Source organism: Pleurodeles waltl, chromosome 3_1 (assembly GCF_031143425.1).
Source record: "Pleurodeles waltl isolate 20211129_DDA chromosome 3_1, aPleWal1.hap1.20221129, whole genome shotgun sequence".
NCBI lineage: Eukaryota > Metazoa > Chordata > Amphibia > Caudata > Salamandridae > Pleurodeles > Pleurodeles waltl.
In genome coordinates this window covers 1,593,341,616-1,593,355,578 of record NC_090440.1, presented here as the reverse complement: position 1 = coordinate 1,593,355,578, position 13,963 = coordinate 1,593,341,616, and the positions used below count along the sequence as shown (strand labels likewise).

At 45.3% G+C, this 13,963-nt stretch overlaps 1 protein-coding gene across 3 annotated transcripts in view; it reads right to left on the bottom strand.

Annotated features, from left to right (window-relative positions):
- The window catches only part of MMADHC (metabolism of cobalamin associated D), a 78,338-nt gene extending 64,681 nt beyond the window's left edge, over window positions 1-13,657 (bottom strand). Inside the window, exon 1 of one of the 3 annotated variants that reach the window (XM_069225217.1) lies at window positions 12,977-13,657. The gene's annotated coding sequence lies outside the window, so the exon portion shown is untranslated. Of the gene's footprint in view, window positions 1-12,950 lie in introns of all 3 variants that reach the window. The other 2 variants (XM_069225219.1, XM_069225218.1) reach the window with 2 other exon arrangements.
- Window positions 13,658-13,963: the final 306 nt, after the last annotated feature.

The window sequence follows — 13,963 nt, the reverse complement described above, 5'->3', positions numbered from 1 at the left end:
TTAGGAGAACACATAATCATTGAACCTGCAAGATGTCTTTCGTTTGCGACAACCCCACTTCTCTCAAGACCGTGGTATTGACAGCATCACTTACATCACCCTCCACTGGACATGTTCCCTCATTCACTGAAGAAGACGTTGTTGGGGAAGAAGGAATAGAAGATTCCTCTTTTAAGCTATGCAACGAATCAGACCAATCACATTGGTCCAACTCCTTCTCATACAGCTTCCTTAAGAAGGTTGCCTGTGTGTCAGAAAGGCGGACCAGAGCCCTCTTGTTCCACCATCCTTTGTCACCCAGGAGAGATGACCCTTTGCACACTCTAGTAACTTGTACAGGAGATTACATTTTTGACAAACCCTTCATTACTCTTCTTGGGTTTTTTATTACCACCGAGTCACCTGTATGGAGACCCATGTTGTTGAAACTGTTAACCACGTACACTCTTTCTTTCATGGCATTTTGTTTCTGTAAGACATAGACATCCACTGAGGTATTCCCCAATTCCCCATCCTCCCATGTACTATTACATCACAATCACTCGGGGAACAAACTTGTGTGCACCTTTCTTTCTCTAAGCAACAAAAAAGGAGGAATACCGGTGGTGCTATGTGGTGCTATGTTGTAACTCCAGATCTTATTGCTAACAAATTCTTGCACATCCTGCCTTGATGACAGTGCTACCTGAATTCCTTCTTTCACTATTCTTCTCACTCTTGCAATCAAACCATTTGATGTTGGAGAATACAAAGCGCCTTTCACATGACAAACATCATTAATGTCAAAAAATGTGCGCATCTTGTGAAACAAGAAGTGTGTTCAATTTTCTGTAACAATTGTTCTATATGAACCATCAATCATAAAGACTCACTCCAAAAAATTGATGATGTTTCCAGTACTAGGGGCATCATAAAACATGTGATACCACCACTTGGAATGATAATCTATTAGCAAAATCAAATATTTGATATTGCTACGTAGACCCTCATACGGTCCTGAAAAATCCATCCCAAGCTTGTCCCATCGTCTTTCCAGAAACAGAAGAGGATAGAGAGCTGTGTCCAATACTTTCCACCTTTTGTCAGATACCAGACATTCAGTACATTCATCCAGTATAAATTCAACATGTGACTCCAAGGAAGGCCACCAATAGTATAATTTGAGTAGTTTACATGTCTTGCTGACCCCTAAGTGCCCACGATTTGCAGCCATTATAATGTCCTTCCTTATATTCTCCAGGTGAATGAACAAATCATTATGCATGATCATGTCATTAACAACAGACCACTCATCTACTACCTGAAAGAAGAATTTCAACCCTCCACACAATTTCCTGCCCTCAGGCCAGCATTCTGCTATGAACTTCTTGAATTGACTAAGTAAAGAGTCCTTCACATAAGCTTCCTGCCAAGCTTCTTCAGTGACAGGAGCACATTCCTCTACAGCTGAAACTACACCTTCAGTGTCTTCCACCTCATCTAGGTCCTCATCACACACAGCCATACATGACATGCAATGGACCCTGAAGTTCTTCCCACCTACCAAATGCTTTATACTAGAGTGATTCTCTTGCAGCTTGGACAATAGGTGTACTAACCTTGCTGAGGCTTTTCGTGAACCACTGCCAGCTAACATATGAATGAGAGGTTTGTGATCAGTAAAAACCTTGATCTCTCGTCCCCAGAGGTAAGTCCTAAATTTGTTGATAAGTTGCAACTTTGCACCACATAGTACCACCGCTATGCCTCCTTTTAGGTTGTTGAGCGGAAGAAAGTTGACACAAGTTTGTTCCCTGAGGGGTTGCGGTGCAAGAGTATGTGGACGGGTGGGGAACTGGTGAATACCTCAGTGGATGCCCATGTGTTATACAAACAAAATGGCATGCAGAAAGAGTGGACCTGGGTAGGAGTTTCAACAACATGGATCGCCATACAGGTGACTGGGTGCAATACAAATAAACTTCAAAGAGTACCTACGTGTCTCCGGAGTCCCTCATTAGATCTTGGCAACGAGTGGAGTTCATCCAAGCTACATACCCACCAACTGCACTTTTCATTTTCTCCTGGTCTTCTAAAGGATCCTTGAGCTGTGTGGACCGCATTGTTATGGGACATAGACTGGGCTGTGAGTAATTTCAAAGTGACAAACTTGTTAATTGTGCGGTCAGCGGTGTCACTTGGTAAAGCACAAGGGTGTTCCCAAAGTGCTATGTACTTTGGAGCAATGCGCGTAACCTTCTATCAAACTCTAGTCTGCGAGCAGTGCGTAATTACATCATTGCGCAAGTGACAATCTGGCGGCCATCTTTGTTTGGGCACTTTTGTAGGCCCAACTTACTGTTTCAAGGGAACCTCACCACCACGATCAACAGCGTCTTGAGTTTAGCAGCTGAAAATGCCCAGAGCTCTCACAGAGTCATCACTGCTTATGAGGCAGTGCCATTAAACAAGAAAGCATGCATTTTGCTTGCCTGTCCTCACAGTGACAGGCACACCTGACCTGCAACAAACTGCAAGTAAGACTTCATTATCATCGCTGGCATGCATGGTGAAAGGAACACCTGTGACTCATTGTTCATAAGAGAATTTAGTTCTAATTGTTAAGGCCACTTTTCAGCATTTTGCACAACTACCTCCCTTTCTTTAGCAGCTAGACAAACCCAGTATTAAGTGGCCTCAGTGGGTAAAACTTTTCAAGAACTATCCGGTAGGCATAGATACAGTTAAGTACTCGTAACACAAAAGAGTATGGGGTTCACTTATAATAAGGAGCTGCACACAGGGGAAGATTCCCTAGTGCTCCTTAAACTCACTTGATGAGTAGATGGTGTTTAGGTGCTGTGGAGGGTCCTGTAGTGATGATGGGGGGGTGTTTCCTTTATGGACTAGGTGGTCTCACACACTATATAGTGTCATGCTTCATCATTTGACCACCTAGCCCCATCCAGGTAGGACGATGCCACCTGGGCGGACTCAACCTCACAGTTAAAAGAACAGGAGGGAGTGCGTACATTTTCACTGTCTGGAAAACGTGGGATCCAGCTGAACTAGGGTAAATATAAAAACACCAAGACAGTCACCTGTGTGAAAGTACACTTTTAATAGTGGTGTCTGCTGGTGTGATTAAAAACAAGGATGGGACACCACTGTGAGAGTAAGGACTCACTGGGCCACCTATCTAGAAATAAATGGCCAACATGTTTCTGCCCTCTACGACGAGCCAAGGAAGGTCTAGGGGCATTCTTCAGGGCCTAGGATCCCTCAAAGTCATGCAATGCAAGGAAAACCTGCTCCGTTCAATGGGAGTGTGGGTGGAATGGTGTAAAAAGTAAAATGGGGCCTACCTCAAACAAGGAACTACCTAGTGGAGGCCCTATACCTAAGGGCTACTAGCCCCAGGACTCCAGGAGGGGGAGTGTCCCTTTATAGTCACACAAACATCAAAGGAGGCGCTTGCTGTGCACCTAAACTGTCCTGTCACTGGACCACTCATCATCACTACACGACCCTCCACCGCACCCAAACACCATCTACTCATCAAGTGAGTTTAAGGAGCACCAGGGAACCTTCCCCTGTGTGCAGCTCCTTATTATAAGTGAACCCCATACTCTTTTGTGTTACTGGTTCTATATACAGGGAGAAAGTATGGGTTGATTCCTTCTGGTCTGTTCGATTTGTTCTCTCCCTGACTCTCTGTATGTGTTTTATGATTGGCAGTTAAGTACTTACATGAACACAAAGTGGTGATTGTATGGTTGCACTGGCCTTGTGTCACAGTGAGTATTTGAGAATTTCGTGCCTATTCCACCACCACAAGGGAGCTCTGGTGACGGGGAGGATTGGAACTGCTACAGAGAAGCGTTAGCACATATGAGTAAACAGTATACAGTGGAGCCGAATATTATGTTTGAGAAGAAGAATTTCTTTATGAGAAAACAAGCGGATGAGAGTGTAGAAGAGTACATTTCAGCCTTGATGGTTTTAGCATAGACATGTGTTTGAGGCACATGCTGACATATACAATATGGACCAATTTGTGTTTGCATGCTTCTCCAAGAAAATCCAGGAACCGCTGCTCAGCTGCAGGAAACCCACATTATTAGAGACCATTTACATCGCAAAGGGCATTGAGCGTTCAAGAATTTCAACAAAAGCAATCCATAGCAAACACACAGTAAATGTCTTAAATGTTAGAGGGGAGGATTTGCCCGACACTGTTAATGCGGTTAATGTAAGCAAAATTGATAAACAACCTTTTAGCCCCTTAGCTGCTGGGCCTCTTCCCCCTGCTCCCTCAGTGCTGGGCCCTATTTTGGCTATTTGGGGTAGTTCGCGCTTAGGCCCTCATAACTTTTTGTCGACATAAGCTATCCACACCAAATTTGCGTCCTTTTTTTCCAACATTCTAGGGATTCTAAAGATACCCAGAGTTTGTGGGTTCCCCTGGAGGAGACCAGGAAATTGGCCCAAACACAGCTAACATTTTGTTTTTTCTCAGAAAAATGGGAAAAAAGGGCTGCAGAAGAAAGCATGTGTTTATTTACCCTGAAAATGGCATCAACTAAGTATTTGTGGTGCTAAAATCACCATCTTCCCAGCTTTCAGGAACCGGCAGACTTGAATCAGAAAACCACATTTTTCAACAGACCCCATTTTTACTATTTTTTGTGCTTTCAGCCTCCTTACAGTTAGTGACAGAAATGGGTGTGAAACCAATGCTGGATCCCGGACAGCTAAATATTTCTGAAAAGTAGACAAAATTCTCAATTCAGCAAGGGCTCGTTTGTGCAAATCATTCAAGGTTTTCCTACAGAAAGTAACAGTTAAAATAGAAAAATACTGAAAGGACAAGTTGGTGATACCCAGACCGCAGATCCAGTTTGGAGAACCAGCCGGCTCCACTCAGCTTGTCAATCAAGTCATCTATCGTAGGCAGGGGTCAGGTGTCGCTCCCTCCTAATTGCAGCATTTGGGAGTCGTGTGTCCATGCATATTCACACCTCGCCACATTGCTTGTGTTTTCGGGCGACTACGATCGGAGACACCCATCTGAGGTTTCTTTCTATTATCTAGCACCGTGGTAGGCGCCACGGAGCCAGGGCTGGTGTTCCTATGGTGAAGATGGAGTGAATCGTGTGTTCCTTCTCGTCACCATCATCCATGTCACAGCCTTTGTCCGGTGTACTGAGGGAAGCATTAACTGTGGTGGTAGCAGCTCGAGCTTTACTTGACCAGCACACTTTCAGAAAGTGGTTGATCTTGCCGCACCCAGCACACTGTTTCCCACGTGCCGGGCAGTCTGTGGGGCGGTGTGTGGGTCCTCCTCAGTATCTGCACATTCCGCGCAGTGGGTTGTTGGTCTTGGCTTTGGATGTGTTCACGTGAATGTGTTAACCGGTTCTTCTGTGAATGGCATTTGTAGGGCGGCTTCCCTGTGGGATGCTCAGGTTGTTGATAATTCTTTAGTCTGTCCCACTGTCAGGATGTCAGCTAGCGACCTTCCGGATTCTTCCAGAATTCGCTTGCTCTCTGAGACGCACCCTTGGATGATTTGCCCTCTGATTTCCTCCGTTTTATCCACAAATCTACATGTGCTGGCTAGTTCCTTCAGTCTCATGTGGAAAGTGACAATGGAGTCCTCAGCATGTTGGCGGGCTTATCGGAAGACAAATCGTTCAGAGCCATTATTCTCCATACGCTTGAAGTGCGCGTCAAGGGTGGCAATTTGTGCGAGGTGAGTTTTAAGCGTGGTCTCTGTGAGCGTTTGGGAGATTCTATATATGTCCTGTCCCTCAAGGTGCAATATCATTGCTCTTTGGCGTTTTCCACTTTGGTGACCTCGAAGAACAGCTGGACCCTTTCCACCCAGTCTTTCCATCTGGGAGCTTGGGCTGATGGGGTGCCTTCCTTGATAAGGGGCTTGATGGGTGGAAAGGTGGTCATCCTGAATGTCTCATTATATGTCCACGTGTCACTGCTTGTGGTCTGGGGGCCAGTGCAAAGAATGCCTTCTTTGTGGAGTCATGGGCCTCAAGTGTGCTGGGGCAATGTGAGTGGTGATTGCACAGATCAGAAGGACTGTAGATGCAGCGCCGGCAGGAGCAGCTGCTGGGGATTGAAACAGGTCCCATCTCTATTTCATGTATGTTTGACTTTCAATTATTTTGTATCTTTTCTTTCCTATTTTTCTTTTTTTTAGGCAATGCCTCCACGGGTAATATCCTCCCCTGTTCTGGGTGAAGGAGGTTACTAGCACAGGCAAAAAGTGTAGGCCGATGGACTCGCGTTGGGGGCGTGCTCGGGGGCATGAGCTGTGCTCTGGAGTTGTGCCGCAGAAGGGCTGTTCGGCAGGCGCATGCGAGCAAAGTTCTAACTTGCAGTGTGCCGATCCAACCACAAGGGTCGCACTCACATCAATGTGTGCAGGCCGCAATAGAGACAGCAGCAGATCCAGATGGGCTCCAAGACACTCAGGGGTCGCCCGGCAGAAGTAAACTGCATGAGCACCGCCATGTCCAGTGAGCAGCTGACACAGAATTCTATGTCAGGACCGGAGGCTCAGATTATGCTTCTCTTTCTATGCTTTATTAACACAGCAGCCAATGAAAAGAGAGTATAACAAAGAAAAACATATCCCAACATTCAATGTATAATGTCTTAACCATAGAGACTGCACACCATATATAAACATGCGAGGATAAGGAACTTTCTCTTTCTTTGCCGCAGCCAGCTAAGTGCCGTTTACTTTCTTCTTCATTGACACTGTTTGAATGATTACCGCGCAATCGTGCTTGCTTTTGGGCACTTTAATTGTGGAGCGGGAGCATTCTACGAGGCGTCGCCCGTAGACTATTTTGGTCCCTCGGGACCTGGAGTACCGGCATTTTTTTTCTTTCTGTCTCGCGCGCGATCGTTCCTGCCTACGACCGCCCATTTCCTCATAATTCAAAGGTTTTGGCGGTCACTTCGCAGAACGATTGCGCCCTAGAGGCTCCTCGCCTCTTCCTCATTTCTCTGGCAGCATTTTTCGACTCCTAGCAATACTGAGCTGAGTAATCCTTGAAATCAATAAATATATACTAGTAAAATCTCCCCAACGCCCTGGGACCTGTTGATTAGCCCAGGGTTGGAAAATTAGCATTAGCTCTGCCTAGAGTGCTGGAGGCTGCTCCCTCCACGCTATATAGTTTTGTTTTTGGTGCCCTATAGCCTGCTGGGGTTTTTGCACTCCCCCTGACTGTAGTCTTTAACTACCATTGATTTCAGTTCCTCAGACTGAGTACTTTAATTATGGCTCACTCATTTGCATATGAGGAGGAGGAATATTTTGGGGAAGACGCCCCATCTTTTGAAAAAAATCTGGTGGGTGCCCTGGACAATAGCGTTCAGCTATCTGTGAATAAGGCTCTAGCTAAAGCGTTGGGACCCCTTACCCAACACTTTGAGAGCTTTGCTCGCCATAAGGGATGGCTCCCTACCATTACACCTGCTGAAGATGCCCAAATGAGCCAGCCCTCCACCTCCAAGGGCAAATCTAAATCTAAAAAATTGTCTCATTCAGAACTTTTTGAAAAGTTAACTGCCTCTATCCAGAAAGAACATGGTTATAGCTCCTCCAAGTTACAAGAGGCGCAAGAGACAGATCAGTCATCTGATCATTCCTCTCCTAAGGTCTCTTCGGACTTTGAATCTGATTCTGCTTGGAGCGAACGTCCTGGCCCTAGCAAACGTAAGAGGTCAGACAAGGCTAAGAACCCTTCTCCTAAGGCTCCCAGAGTTTTGACCTTTAATCCAGAAGACATTGTCCATCCCCGATCCTCCAACTCGACCTCTCCCCCAGAGGTAGCCCTATACATGCAGAAACACATCAGGGCAAGCTTCGATAAGGATGTCAGAGCAAGACTTCGAGCTGAATGCCCCAGACCGGACCTAGATGGTAAGGTCACTGACACTCCTGATATTGACCCTACAATGGTTACTTTTATGAAGAAGTGGGCCAAAGATCCCAAGAAGGGCCTGGACCGAGCTTGGAAATCGTGTCAAGGCAAACTTCTTGATCTATCTGGTCCCCTAGCAAAAAATTTGGAATTGGCATATATATCGAAAGAATCTAACACGGCCATTGATCCAGATATTCTAGTGGGATGGGCTCAGCGAGCTATTTGCCTCTTAGGTAATGGTAATGTAGCGATATCCACAGAAAGAAGATGCTCTATTTTGATGCGCATTGATCCCCAGCTAAACAAACTAGCATCCTCTGAAGCAGGTTAGGTAGCTCAAGGTCTCCTCTTCGGTGCACCTTTTGTTAAAGACTTAACAATTTGCAGCTACCTTTAACTCAATGGACAAGGCACAACTTTCCTTAAAAAAGTTTTTCAGAGAAACTCTTTTTCGGAGGGCCGGACGTATGCGGGGCCTCTCGTCAGGCTGTTCCTACTATCAAGGCCCCAGGCGTGAGTCTTTTGCCCGTGGACGTGGGTACTACAGAGACCAACAAGCAGACTCCACTCGCGTCCCCGCAGAGGAAGATCTTGTTTCCGCAAGAACTACTACAAAGGACAACAGGTGTCCTCCCAAGATACCTCCAATTCAAGCGAGACTCATTCCTTTCACAGAAGTAATTCTTGGGGGCAGAGTTCAGACATGTCGTTTAGAATGGAAAAAATTAACCAGGGACCCTTGGGTTTTAGAGACCATCCAGGGTTTCAAGTTGGAGTTTTATCAATCCCCGTCCAACGGTTTCGTCCTCCCCTTCCCCATTTTTCCCGTCCCGATCAAGCGGTAATAAGTTCAGAGATTCTGTCTCTCCTCCAAAAAGGAGCTATTTGCCCTTCAACCCCCCATCCAAAAGGATTTATCAGTCCCATCTTCCTTATAGACAAGAAAGGCGGCGGTTCACGACTAGTCCTCAATCTCAAAGAATTCAATGCCTGGATAGTCAACAGGCATTTCAAGATGGAGGGAATTCATCTCCTAAGAGACATACTTCAAGAAGGAGATTGGATGGTCCGCCTAGATTTAAAAGATGCATACCTGAGCATTCCTATTTTTTCCCCCATCTGCGTTTTCTTCAATTTTTTGGGATGAATCAATGCTTTGAGTTTCAGGTTCACCCCTTTGGTCTTTCCTCTGCTCCTTGGCGCTTAACCAAGGTGATGAGACCAGTAGTGGAATCCCTCCGCGCTTGGGGGGTACGCCTGATTGTTTACCTCAACGATCGGTGGTCGTAAGAGGAACTCCACCGCTACATCAACTGTCTGGAACTGCTAGCCGGTTCCTTTGCAATACGAAGTCTATCACCCCTGAAGTCGGATTGTTGCATTCTTTTGAAAATAGACAACATATCTGCGGTCAGGTATGTGAACAAGGTGGGTGGTACGAGGTCTCGGACTCTTGCTCAGATTGCCAAAGAATTTTGGCAATTCTTTCTTCAGCACCGCATCTCAGTAATTGCGGAACACTTGCCAGGGGTGAACAACACAATGTTGGACTGGAACTCGAGATTCCTGCGGGATGGCAACGACTGGAGACTCCTTCCGGAAGTGTTTCTGCATCTGAATCAGTTGCGGGGTCCGTTTTCCATAGACCTGTTCACCTCGAGACTGAACCGTCATCTTCCCTTATTTTCCAGTTGGAGCCAAGATCCGGAAGCAGTGGCCATGGGCGCCTTTCTGCAGGACTGGTCCTTTCATCGGGGATATGCCTTTCCCCCGTTCAGCATGATCCCTCGAGTTCTGTCCCAAGTTCGCGCCAGAGAGCACGAATCGCCCTTGTGACTCCCCTTTGGAGAGCTCAAGCTTGGTTTCCCCTTGCTCTGGAGTTATTATGTGACTTTCCCATTCTGATTCCTCTGCAATACAATCTGTTGCTGGACCCTCTCGGGAATCCTCATCCGCTAATCGTGTCAGGAAAGTTACAGCTGGTAGCTTGGAAAATTTCCAGAGACAATGGCTCCTGCCAGGCATTTCTGAACAAGCTTCAAACTTCATTACTCAAGCATGGTCATCCAGCACACATAAGCGATATGCCTCCGCCTGGAAGCGATGGGTTCATTGGTGTGCAGAACGGGATTCAGATCCCTTTAGTGCTGATGTCAATCTTGTAGTTAACGTTCTAGCTTCCCTAGCTGCTTCAGGCCTAGCTTACAGATCTGTAAATAATTATAGATCCTCTATTTCAGCTGGACACATTCCAGTCTCAGGTAAACCGATTGGTGAGCATTTTGTAGTTTGCAAATTAAAGAGAGGTATTCGCCTTTCCAAGCCTCCTCTGCCTCGTTACTCGTCGCTTTGGGATGTTAACATAGCTCTTTCATTTATTTCTTCCTGGCCTGATAATAGATTTTTGTCACGCAAACAGCTTTCAGCCAAGCTTACCTTGCTTTTATGTCTAATCTTGTGTAAAAGAGTATCGGATGTTAGAGCTCTGGATGTAGCAGGAAGGATTTTTTCTCCTTCCGGAGTTTCTTTTTCTATTTCCAGACACACTAAGACCGGTACTTCTTCAGTTTCATACCCAGCCTTCCCTCATAACCCCAAACTTTGTGTAGTACAGTGCTTAAAAGCTTATGAGACAGCTACAGAAGAGATCAGGAGAGACCCCGGGGGTCAACTTTTGATCGCTATTCAGAAGCCTTTCAATCCAGTTTCCTCTGCTAATTTAGCAAGATGGATCAGATGGATCCTGGCTGAAGCAGGCATTGATGTTGCCATATTCGGAGCTCATTCTGTTTGCGGTGCTATGGCTTTGAAATCCTTCAATTTGGGAGTCAGGTTGGAAGATATTATGAGAGCAGCAGACTGGTCTGCAGAGTCTACATTCAAGACCTTCTATTACAAGCCCATATTGGATATAGCATCTGTGGTGGTAAGTCAGCTTTGAACTAGCATAATCTGAGCCTCTGGTCCCGACATAGAATAAAAAAAATTCTAGCTAACATGTCAAGAATTTTCAATTCGATTGAGGACACGGAGGCGAGGATTATCCCACCCGGACTACTGGAATAAATTATAATTTAAGAGTTGAGTATATCAATTTATTTAGATTTATAGTCCAGTTGTATTACATTTCCCTCCCATTACATATGTTTAACTATGATGTTGATCACTTTGATCTTGCCGTAGTCTATGACTGGTTATGTTTCTCTTCCCTTAGGATTCAACCAGAAACAAGGATGATATGGACATTCACTGGATTTCTGGGATGTTCTTCTTCTGGAATTCTTGTACTTATTTAGTCTCTTGAGACTTTGGAGTTTTTCTCTTTGGAGCCGTTCCTCCATAGACTTTGTTTGTTGACTTGTGTTGGTTCAGCATCCGCAAAGAGGAAGTTCCTTATCCTCGCATGTTTATATATGGTGTACAGTCTCTATGGTGATGGCGTTATACATTGAATGTTGGGATATGTTTTTCTTTGTTATACTCTCTTATCATTGCCTGCTGTGTTAATAAAGCATAGAAAGAGAAGCATAATCCTCACCTCCGTGTCCTTAATAGAATTGAAAATTCTTGACACGTGAGCTAAAAAAAAAATATATATTCTGGGCATGGTGGTGCATTATCCCTTGTCTCCAAATGTTGTGTTATGCTCTTGTTAGGTGCCTGAGCAGTATTTAATTTGGATACTGATAATGGTAATGCACGACACGGACAACGAATTATGGGCTCAGTATTGGCCGATGTGCAGGTCATCTCGCACTCAAGTTCTTCCCTGATCACGCCTGCCAGGCTTCTTTATTTATGACTCTATACCCACATGATCACGGGGTCACAACATAACACAATATAGTGAGGGGGAAAACAGCCGACATCCCCTCACTGAACATTAACTTTGTGATAGTGCCTGCGACTAGTTACGTCACTGGCACAACATTACAATTCCCTTAATCCTCGCATCAGTAGTAACTATGGACTTAAACATGGGACCGAATCCTTGCAACAGTCACCATAAGTGCTCTGCATTGTTTCCTTTGGCGATGACAGAGCAGCGTTATCACACGTACATGTCACTGGAGATCGGCACTAAAACAAGGGTCCCATGTAACAGGATCGCGTAACACTCAACGCCAGATTTGTAAAGAAATCCTCTGGTACTTGCAGACATAGTCTCCTGTTAAAATAATGCTGGTACAGACATCAGCAGAATAAACACACTCACCCTCTTCCACCCAGCTCCTTACCTCTTTCGTATTCCATTCTAATTCAACGTAGCTCATCTGTCATATCTCACTACAAAAACCATAGAACTGCAAGTCTGACTCACACTTCATCATCAATCCCACTGCGATGCACTGCGTCCCATAAAACAATGCACCTTGGTGATCATCAAGCCTCATATGCAAACACTTAAACACATCCAAAGTAGGATCAAAACCGATAAATCATTCCAATCACACACCTTACAAAATGTAGTGTGGGTAGGCAGGCGCTCCAAAGCCCCTCAAAGGGGTGGTATGTGTTAAACAAATGCTGCGATGCAATACAGTACTTGGGAGAGAAAAATGTCACATCTGAACCCGCAGATAATGGTTCACAGTCAAGATTAGAGTAGAACGGTTTTCGATACCACTTGGGCATAAAACAGCAAATAATGCATCTAATGAGTGTAGGCTTACGTGGTCAGACGTGTTAGGAGTAGGGACATGGTTTTTCCAAGGGAACTGTAAAAGACACGAGTCCACTAAAAATGCTTTGAACACCAAGAAGTTGCATAAATACACATTTTAAAAGGAAAGTGTAAACGGTAAAGCTATGGTAGCAAACGGTAATAAATATTCACCACTGAACACATCCAAAAATGTATCCATGTCGGGAAAAATAAGAGGAACAAAATATAAATGTAGATTTAAGGGAGCAACACAACTTTAAGTACTCTGCGCCATGCACAATCCACAGCCCCATGGCTGAATTACGCCGGTCACTTCTGTTAACTGGGAAAATATGTACACTTACAGTTTTACACAACTGAATGCGCTCACCTGCCCACTAATTACACGGACGAACCCTGACTTCAACCTAATGTCCGTTGTTGATCTTTTTAACGGATGTCATGTTTAGGACTCTTGCCTCTTCCGGGTCGCCTACGACCAATCCGACTGTTGAAAATATTATAAGAATCACTAGTGAGTGGGAGGTGTTGCTTATATGTAACGAAACCTAGGATTGGAGCTCTGGGAATACCTCAGCCAAATCCAGTGCGGCATACACAAGTCCGTCTTGCTTATTGGTTGGGGCTAGGGGGTCCGCCTGCCGTTCTATTAGCTGTAGCCGACGGGGTAATGCCGGACAGTTTGGAACGGGGGAGAAGTTGGTAAAATCTCTACATGTGGTGCTTTAGTGATGATTCTCGGGATGACACCATCTGTGGGTTCGGGTAAAACACCTAAATCGCCTGCTGTTCCAGAAGGAAGGGTGGAAGGCACCGCGGAGCGGGCCTCGAATGGTGGGAGTGAGCGACGCTTGCATCTTACACGGAGTGTTGTTGCTGACGGATGATGTCAGGGCAGGCTGTATTGTTGCCCACGCTATTAGTTTTCGTTTCAGACGTGGCAACCTTTCTGGGACAGATTAATGTTGCATTTTAGAAGCATTCTAAAGCGGGAAAACGTGTCTTCAGCGGGTTTAGTAGCCACTGCTCGGCACCCTTTCACAAATCTGGTGACGTGCAGGCGCATCAGCGTGCGTGTCTGACGAGTGGTACGCTAACCCTCTACCCAACTTTCAATAAAGACAAAAAAATAATAAAAGTTTATTTTCAGTAATATTGACTGCCCTCTTAATCAATGTGTTGGACTTCTCTCGAAGCGCATACCATACCGTGTTGTGCTTTGTGAACCTGACGGCTCATTGAGGTAACCCTCCGCTTTGTTGGCAGAATTCTATCACAGGACCGGAGGCGAGGATTATGCAAATCTTTCTTCACTCTTTATTCAACAGCAAGTTCAAAGTTAAACAAAACATGAACA